The sequence below is a fragment of the Phyllopteryx taeniolatus genome, chromosome 10 (genome assembly GCF_024500385.1).
Source record: "Phyllopteryx taeniolatus isolate TA_2022b chromosome 10, UOR_Ptae_1.2, whole genome shotgun sequence".
Classification (NCBI taxonomy): domain Eukaryota; kingdom Metazoa; phylum Chordata; class Actinopteri; order Syngnathiformes; family Syngnathidae; genus Phyllopteryx; species Phyllopteryx taeniolatus.
In genome coordinates this window covers 27,475,307-27,485,551 of record NC_084511.1, presented here as the reverse complement: position 1 = coordinate 27,485,551, position 10,245 = coordinate 27,475,307, and positions in this window count along the sequence as shown.

Here is a 10,245-nt window from a genome sequence, read left to right as displayed (position 1 = left end):
TTTTTTAAATATTCTCAAATATGAATTGTTTCCTTGAAAATACAATTTTAATTTTTTTTCATGAAGATAAATGCCTTTTTACCAGAAGAAAATGTTTTTCCTAAAAAATACATTCCTTTTAAAAATGTTATTCATTATAGTATTTTCCTCTTTTCCCTCCAAAATATGAAAACATTAACATTTTTAATTGTAGAACCTTTTTTTTCTGGGAAAATATCCCCAAATTGTCTCTAATATAACTTTCTTTTGTTTGTTTTATTCTCAAATATATGACTCGTTTCCTCATAAATATGACTTCAATCTGACATCTTTTTTTCCTTCGGAAAGAATTTTGTTCTTGAGAATAGACTCATTTGAATTGAAATCGAAAATGATATCGATTCAGAGCAAAGCGAGGTGGGTCAGCCGGGAAAAGGAGTTGTTTGACTAGCGCAGTTCAGTCGGTGTCAGCCATGTCGCCCGGTGTGCGGTGGGCTCAGACTTTTACCAAAGTCATATTCATATCAAAGATATTATCTCCAAGACTGCAACAGAGCAAGAGTCCAAAGAGGAAATAAAGGCATCCCGGCCTCAATACTAATTTGGCCTTTGCGGTCGAAGAAAAACAAGGAAGTTGAAAATAATTCAAGCGGCTGCCTTGGGCCTGCAGGAGATGAGAAATAATGAGCAAATAGAAACAATAAAAGTGGAATAACAGCAGGATTAGCAATGGCCTCAAAGACTACTGCCCGGCGCGCGTTATTATTTACAAGGCCTGGAGCGGACGCCGCTGCAGATATTAATAATATTGTGTGCGCAATAAGGACGAGCGGGGGGGGAAAAAAAACCCAACAAAAACTGGAGGCACGGCCCGCGTGGCTCACGCTCTCCCAGGTGGGACGTGTGCGGTAAGCAGAGGAGCATCATGGGTAGTCATTAGTGAGCCGCAGGGTCTTGTTGTTTACGGCTGCTTCATCAAGTTTGTGTGCGCGGAAAACAGAAAGCCCAGCGTCGGGGTCTTGGGCGGAGGAAGATGATGTTGACTTCCAAAAAGAAAGAGCGGGCCGGTCCACCCTGGTCTCAGGAGGTCTCTGGCGTTTTTGTGCGGTTTCAGATGGCTTTCGGTCTTAGCTGGTTTAGAGTGGTCTCGGTCAGCTCACATGTGATCTCGAGCGGTCTTGTGTGGTTGTATGCGATCCCAGGTGGTTGCATCTGCTCCTATTTTTGGGTGATCTCAGTTTGGTCTCAGGTGGTCTCAGGCAGTCTTGTGTAATCTCTCAGGTCGTCTTGTGGTTTGAATTGGTCTCATATGCTGTAATGCGAGTTAAGGTGCGGTCTCGAGGGGTCCTAGGTCGTCTCATCAAGGCAGTCTTAGGGGGTTAAGTGCGGTTTCAGTGGGGTCAGCTAGTCTCAGGTCGTCTCATGTGGTCTCGTGTGGTCTCAGGTGAGTGTCCCTGGTGGTCGCAACTGGTCTTACGTGCTCTCAAGCAGTCTCGCGCGGCGTCTCATGCGGTCCCATGCGGTTTCGGCTAGCTCCAGGTGGTTTTAGCTATTGGTGAGATTTATTTCCATTCTTTTTTTGGACGATCACAACCGCTCTCTCCAAAGAAAACAAAGAGTTTAAGTGCAACACGATCGCGCGTGTGATTAATGGCGCATTTTTGTTGCGGACTATCATATGAAAGATTTTCCTCCAGCGGCTCGAAAAGAAAGTGTCAGGATTGAAGTGTTTGCTCTTGATCTCCGCTAGCCAAAGAAGCTTTCAACTCCGCGGCGTCTTTCGACCTCCACGCGACTCCGAACGCAGCATTTAGTCTCGGGTGCGCTCCATTTATTTGGAACCCCCACACGTCAGTGACGGGAGTTCACCGGCACATCAACTGAGAAGATGCTTTCAATGTCTCCTAACGCTAACAAAAAATATATAACATGTTTTCATTCTTACCTGATAATTGGAAGACAAATCATATTTGACTGTCCTAATTTTCCTCCTGTTCAATTCTTTTATTGAGATGAACAAAAAAAGGAAGGAACGACAAATGTACCCAGATTGAGCAATTTGAACATGCGGCCACCTTAGTGCTTAGCGTGTGTTGTTTTATCCATATACAAAATATTTAAGGTCATTTCAAGTGGACACTTTCAATGCTATGCTAAGCCAATTTACCATGTCAACGCGATGATTCAAGTTGAAGGTGCCCGCGGTGACTTCGTGAAGGACGCCGCGAGCGTAAGAAACATCATAAAGGTTCCTCGCGTCGTCAGCATTTGAGCACATTCATGCTTAATCCCCTCCTCTGTTATAATTGATCTCCCTCCATTCCTCCTCTCATGCGATGGACAATATTTCAGCGTGGAAACTATTCAAACAAGTTCCACTGTACCATTTGACACTTATTTCGATGACCTTGACAGAGTGAGCTCAAAATCAATATATCCCCCCCCCCAACCCCCCCAAAGTTTGCACCACCTGCACTTCGGAATAAAGCCCGTTTATTTGAGGGAGGATTACTGAGCTTTAGCGCACACAAAACACATACAAGCAGATTGATTTGATTACATCTCCAGCTTCCGATCGTTGGGTTCGTTTCTGTCGAACAATACCACCGGGCAGCAGGCCTTCACATCGATGACAAAAAAACCCAAAAAAACAACAGTTGAACCCTCCCGTGTTCGTTTCTCAGGAAATGCGATAATGTGTTTCATTAAAAGTGTCTGAAAATTGCAATAAACAAAAGCGAAAATAGAACAATATAGTGACTACGTGTTACTGTATACAAGGAAAACTATGCGAAGTGATGATACAATATATTAGCGCAATATTTTTTTCCCCCACATTTTGTGGATTCTTTGTTTGTATTATGCAAGGTGTCGGTTAAAAGTTTGGAATTGATTTCCCCTCCCCCCCCCCCCCCCCAGAAAATTGTACAACCTCAGGGGCACAATATGGAAAATTGGTTGACATTGACAGAGAAAGGACATAATCAAAGAGTCAAAAGGAAGTGAAGGAAGACGGAAGGTATCCGCTCGTTTCATCAAACCGGCGCCTCGGAGGTCATTTGGCTATTTCAAGCACGTTTCCTTTTCCGAAGCGTCGAGCTGAACCCGTCACCGATGGCTGTCGCTCACAGCACGCGTTAATTCGCTCGAAATAGTCGAGAGGAAAAAGATGATGAGCGTTGATGGCAGCTGACGAGCGGCAGCGGAGAAAAGTGGGGGCTCGATTGTACAGAACTCTTGAAATACATGTGCATCACAACATGTGTGCTAATCCATACATGGGGAACCGTGTATCACGATGGCTATCACTGACGGAAACTCAACAGATTACGGTGATATTTTTAGCAATGCTATCGCGATACAGCCATTTCAATGCAAATGTGAAACACGCAAACATGTCGGGACATTGTGTAAAACTTAAATCAAAACAGAACGCAATGATTTGCAAATTATTTTCTACATGTATTCAATTGAATACACTGCCCAAAAAAAAATATTTAATGTTGAAACTGATGAATCTTTTTTTGTTGGCAAATATTCTCTCATTTTGAATGGAATGCCTACACGTGCCGTCCGCCAACATGGCGTCCGCTGACACTTTGTCCCCACTGGCTTAGCGTCGCCGTAGGCACGCGACTCAAAGGGGCGCTTCGTATCTACCTGTTGTTCATATCTATGATCCGTGCGCTTGGATAGCTTACTTGGGATCGTAGGTTGGTCCTGATGGGTTTTTTTTTCGTACGAAAGACTGCTCAAGTGCATGCATCGAGCCACTGCGCTGAATGGCTTACGTCTGTCAACTTGGCCAAAGCGAGGCAAAGGTGCGGCAACTGCATTTATGTCCTGCACTTGGTGCGATCGTGAACAGTTCTTGCTGACAGAGGCACATCTTATCTTTATCCGAAAAGTTGTCAAAATGTTCGTTGGCCACATCCTCGACATCCGTTCCTCACTACCTTCCGCTAAAGAACCAGCAAAGCTAACCAAACTGCAGTCACCTTGTTGGGTCCGTACACGGAGTTGCTGCTCACTAGCTTGCGCTCTGCGCAGTGCCGCTTGGCATGCCTTCTTCTTGCTCTCGCCCACAGGATATTTCAATCGCAGTAGCACTTACAGGGAATCAAAAGAGGTGAACGAGAAGAACACGGAACAAGCACGAGCATATACGAAGTGCTCTGCAATTTGCAACAAGCGAGCAACAATAACTTGACATCTTGCTCCTGCGCGTCCTGCGCCTAAATACCCCGCTGATGATGATGAGAGCCTGCAGGTGTGACACAGGAGACTCCGCCCACCGACACGCGCCAAGGAAAGTGCAACGGAAGGAAAAACAACCAGCAGAGGAGAGGGCGGCAACAGAACAGGATTGTGACAGATTATCGTGTCCAAATTTGAGAGAGGGCCGATTGCATGTTAGTCATATGACTGTCGTCATAAAGAGTCACTTGAAACACTTGATGGCCTCAAACGAGTACTAAACATAAAACAAAACCAAGGGACACGCACTCCCCCAGATGCTTTGGTCTATTTATCGCCGTTGTTTGTCGCATATATAGTTGCGCGAGCTGTCAGCGCGCTGATCAAACCCGACGATGACGCCGCACGAGCGCCAATCACGCGCGCACGTTCCCCGTCGCGGCGGCAAGTGACATCTGTCAGCTCAGCTGAGCGCTACAAAGCGACATTGCGTTTATGTTTGGCGCAGGAAGTCAACCATTGTGTGTGTTTCCACGGCGGAAGGTTGCGCTCTTGTGCTCGTTCTGTGACAGCACAGCTGCCGTGTACGAGCCCGATTCCGATGAAGTTGGGACGTTGTGTTAAACATCGATCAAAGCAGAATACAATGATTTGCAAATCACGTTCAACCTAGATTTCGTTGAACGCGCTACAAAGACGAGATATTTCATGTTCAAACTGATCAACGTGATTGTTTTTAGCAAATAATCAGCACAGAAAATCGGGAACAAATTGGACGCATGTCTCCAAACGGCGTCGGATCTCCCGAGTTTTTCATGACGACTGCCATCTTGCACAGTAGAAATAAACATCCTGCTCAGATATTTGCTTTAGAATGTAATGATCTCCAAAACCCAAATTGCAATGTTTGTGAAGGGCACAACAGCCGTAAATGTGTTGTTGGATCTGGCCATTCACAACAGCACAACAGCAGAAATAAACAAATAATCGGCGGTCATTTATTGAACGGAGGTCAAATGTTCTTTGTTCAGGCAATGCGCCCAATTGAAATTCTCATTACTCACTGCAAAACTGAAATTACAATAAAAACAAAGACTTTTTGTTCCTGCTGTTATTGTTGATTTTGCCAGCAATGCACAAAAACATCAAAGACCGCGAGACAATCAATGGACAAAGCCTCATCTTGTTTGTCGCAGGTGCATATGAAGTCGGGGCTCGCTTGACGGCTAAATTCATCCTGGCAGACGTTTTTATTCAGTTGAGAATCCTGCACCTGAAAACTGGGTCAAACCACTTCAGTCAAGTGTAAGTGGAGGGAAGGTGCGGTGTGGCGGTTTCATAATACAGCCCCTTTTAATGAAACACCACTCAACCTTGACGGAAATACATACAGGGGAGGCGCGCTCGGCCTCACTCGGCAGCGCGTTAAATGACGGAGGCGAATGAACGGAGCCGCACGTCGTGGAGGACGAGGAGCTGGAACGATAAAAGCGATGACAAACAAGACAGCTCGGACAGGCGAAGGGCTGCTGGGGGGGGGGGGGGGGGCACAAATGTTGCACGGTGAGAAAATACTCTTTAAGAATTCAAAAAAAGCAATCGGGCAAAATCTCTCGGCTGAGTTTGCTTTTGAGGGACCACAGGAAAGGCTCAAATGGACTCGACAATGGCAGCTTCCAACCAAAATGGCGGACTTCCTTTGTCTTTTGAGGCATGGCTTTTTGAGACTTTTTTTGCGGGTCTACTCAAGAGAGATGTACCGATAACATTTCATGTCGCAAAATCCAACTGGCTTCATTTTCCCCCCCAAAAACGTTTTGTGATCTAATGGTAACGGTTTTGCTGCCAAAACTGAAAATCTTTGCAATTTAGCTCTTTGTCCATGCGTGCGGTTTACGAGGATAACATTTTGCAGCAATTGGACAAAATCCTTTCGACGACTCCGTCTTTGAAGGATGCTGGGAAATGATCAAATTCATCTCAAACTAAAATAGATATTTTTTCCTTCCTGTGCCTTTTTTTTTTTTAGATAGACAGGTCTACCAAATTTCAAAATGGCTTCGTAAGATGAATTTTCCCCAAAATTGGAGCGTTTCATGGCAGTCACTGCCATTGTCCGCCCGCATGCAATGAATGCCAAAACATCGAAGTCCTGATGATTTAGTTTTGCCATCTGTCTAGTGTATGTTTTTTGGTCGAAAATTTGGTAGAAAAAAAACATCTAGAATGAATTTCTTTGAAGGAACTGCGGAAATATGCCAAAATAACTGTTGTCAAAAATGTCCGTTCAAATGGAAGTGTCCGACTTCCTGTATCTTTTGAGGCTTGGCTTTTTGAGACTTTTTTGGTGAGGGGCTACTCGTGCTCGACATGCCTACCAAATTTCACGTTGCGCTGCCAAACTGGCTACAGGGGATGGAATTTTTTTAAAATATGAAAAAAAACCCAAATTAAAATATGTTTGGTCCTCCTGGCGTCCTTTGTCGGCAGGCTCAGAGTTGAAAAGAAATTCAAGCCACAGCGCAGTGGAATAAGAAATCGCCTTTTTTGATTGCCGGTTCTGTCCGGACAATCCAAAAGATGTTTCAAAGCCTCCGCGGCCGAATGGAGCCAAATATGTAACGGATTTTTTGTGTTTGTTTTTTTTTAACACGTAACGTATCATTACTTTACTCTTACGGGTGTCAAGGTTCAGAATAATCCCTTTGGGGGGATGACGCGCGAAATGTGGAGCAGCGTTTGTTTTCCCAGAGGAACTCATTATTTTTGGCACGCTGGATTTTTTTATTTGTATTTTTTTAATGAACATATAAACTATGCAGCACGACACCCAAGCCGAATTTAGATTTTTACACATTACATTACAAACTCCATATTCAATGGCTTTCTCTAGTGTTGTGTGAAATGTGAATATCTTGTAAACGTGTTAAATATGGTGTCAGACTCCTGCATCGAGTTTTGATTGATACTGTCAGCTATTATAAATTTAACTTGCTGATAAATCGAGCGGAGGACAAAATTGACAGTTGATACCTGAGAGCCTAGTATCAAGGCATTCATAAACTGAATGGATATGAAAAAATATCCCAAAATATTACACGAGAAAAATAAGGTCATAATGTTATGAGAATAAAGTCATTTTTTTTTAAGTTAGTAAAAAAAAATAATTACGAGAATGAAGAGAGTCCAGAGTTTTACGGGGGCGAAAAAACATTCATTGTATTAAAATAATTTAGTCATCTTGAGAGAAAAATAGGCATATTTGTATTGAAAAAAAAAAATATATATATAATGTCACAAAAATAAAGTCAGATTTTTTGGGCAAAAGTGTCATATTGGTCAGAAAAGCTCATATTTCTTCATGAGAAAATTCATAATCATATAAGAAGTCTTTTTTTTTTTTTTTTTTTAAAGAAAAGTTATGATTTTTTCCAGATAAAATTCTGAACGTTAAGAAATGTATACATATTTTTAAATAAAGTCATGTATTTCTTTTGAGAATAAATTTAGCCAAATCTTGCGAGACAAAAAGTTTTTGGAGATTAAAAAGACAAATGGAAAAAAAACCCCCCAAAAACACCATCATTTTAAGAGCTTATGTACAAAATGTAATCCAATATTATTTATGACTTTATTCTTGTAAAGAAGATGACTTTTGACTACTTACCTTTTTGGGGAATATAAAGTATATGAGTATTATGGTCTGTCAACTGTGGCCCTACTACTCCTCCAATTCAAGTAGTTGAAGCATTATCAGTAGAATCAAGCAGTTCCGGTCCATGTTTTGCATTCTTTTTGAGTTTGAAAGGCTCTTGGCGGGACGTTTTGCTCTTCAAACTCACTCACGACACGCAAACGAGCCGACCTTCGGCTCGTTTATAACAACGGAGCGCTTGAAAGGCATCACGACGCGAGCCCATAAGGCTCCGGACCTCCACGGAAACCTTGAAGAAAAAAACAAACAAGAAAACCAGAGTCGGCCCGAAGCGCGAAGCCAAGCGCGGTCGCGTCGACAAATCGAGACGGACGGCGTTTTGACGCCTCCGGTCCAATTTTCGGTGGGTCCTCGCCACGGGAAATGTGACAAAGCGGAATGGTGGGGGCATTGCTTCATCTTCCGTCTTTGACATTTAGCAGGCCAAGTCAATCTGGACACAGGTGGCGAAACGCGGTAGGAACGCCAAACGGTCGCGCGTCATCCACGTTTCACTGGCAGCAGAGGTGGCAAATGTAATCGCACTCTGTACTTCAACTCACTTCAACATAGCTCCTTGGCACCAAGATGCCATGAACAGTTTGAAGCAAAGGTTAGGGTTTCAAGTTTGCGTTCTCAGCCAGGGTTAAGGTTTGAGTTTTTGTTTTTTTGAAGGTACCTTTGACAGTGAAAAACGTATCACTGATCAATTCATTCAAATCATTTCAGTCCTTTTTGAAGAAATGAAAACCATTCAGTACAAAGATTGAATAGTAAGGTTAAACCGCCTTGAGGAGGTTCCTTTGTGGAGAGTCTTCAGATCATCTCACATCCAAACAAGTAGTTCAATTGAGTAATTAAACTGTCAGGGATTATTCGGCTCCATTAAAGTCGGCACATTATTCACGGCCGCCATTAAACGCCGTCTAAACGAGAGCGGGAAGAGCACTTTTTGACTCCGAGCGTTCACTCAATGGATAACATTCATTCACAGCTTGTTCGAAAGACTTTTGGGACGGATACGGATAATTAGGGCTGCAACTGCAACTGCAACTTTTAATCATCCATTAATCTGGCGACTATTTTTGTTTTTATGTTTTGATTCATCGATGAATCGGATTGAAAAAAATATATAAACAATTTGAAATGAGAACTTTCCATCCTTATATTCAAAAACAGGACTATTTCAAACTGACAGCGGAGAAACCCGGGCTTGAAACCTTGAAGACCTACCCAACGTAAAAACCCCAAACCCTAATTGAAATCCCCATTTGAAACACTAACGCAGCCTCGAAACCCTGATTTGAGACCCTAACCCTGCCTTACAACCTGATGTGACTTCCTGGGCTTTTATTTTTACTTTGACGCCATCTTTAAAGCTTTATTTGAAACCTTAACTCAACACTTAACTTTGCTCGAAACTGTAAATTGCCTAATTTCAAACTTGAATCCTTTGAATTTAGATCACGACGATTCCACCTATCGGCCGGGCCTCCGACGCCACATCCGCCATGGACGGCGACCACAGACGGCAACGTCCTAGTTACCGGCGAAACCCACGCTCGGAAACGAGCTGTCGCCGACGCTATCGCGAATGAATGATACCGCATAGCAGCTTGAAAAAACTAACGCCATTCATTTTACACTACGTGTATCACGTTGGGTGTGGAAGTGAACCTTATCAACCGTAGTGCTAAGATTGTATATATATATAAGCCTCTTGTGTAACTCAGTAAAATAACAAAATCACCAATGTCAATAAAAACAGATCATTATTCATTTTGATATGGAGCTTTTTCTCCTTCACAGGCGCACTTGACTACCGGAAAAAAAATTGTAATCAATTAATTTTGATGCAAATCTATTCAAATTTGAGAAAATCTCTACTTTTAAATAGTAAATCAAAAAACAATTACAATTTTCAATATTATATATTATTATTATTATTATTATATATTAAAACATTTTCAAAATTGAAAGAAAATATTTCGAAAGTCAATTTAAATCTTCAAAATCTATTTACTTAACATTTTCAAGAACTTAAATAAATTCAATTTTCCCCAAAAGTGATTTTTTAATTGACTTCATTTAAAATCGATACAATTGATTGATAATCAATTTCATTTCATTTGTTTAGATTTTCATTGAAAACAAATCATTTAAATGTTGAAAAATCAATTCAAAACAAAATTTCGATTTAGCCTTTCGATTCCAGTGCCTTGACTTCCGACTTTTCCTGGACGTTGCTTGGCTAATTTTTTTCGTCTTTTGATTGGGGACACGAATGCACTCCTAACCTCCATCAATTCACATTGGTTTCCTTGCAGTGGAAGGACAATATCAGTTGGTGGCGGTAATGCGCAATTAAACTGGTT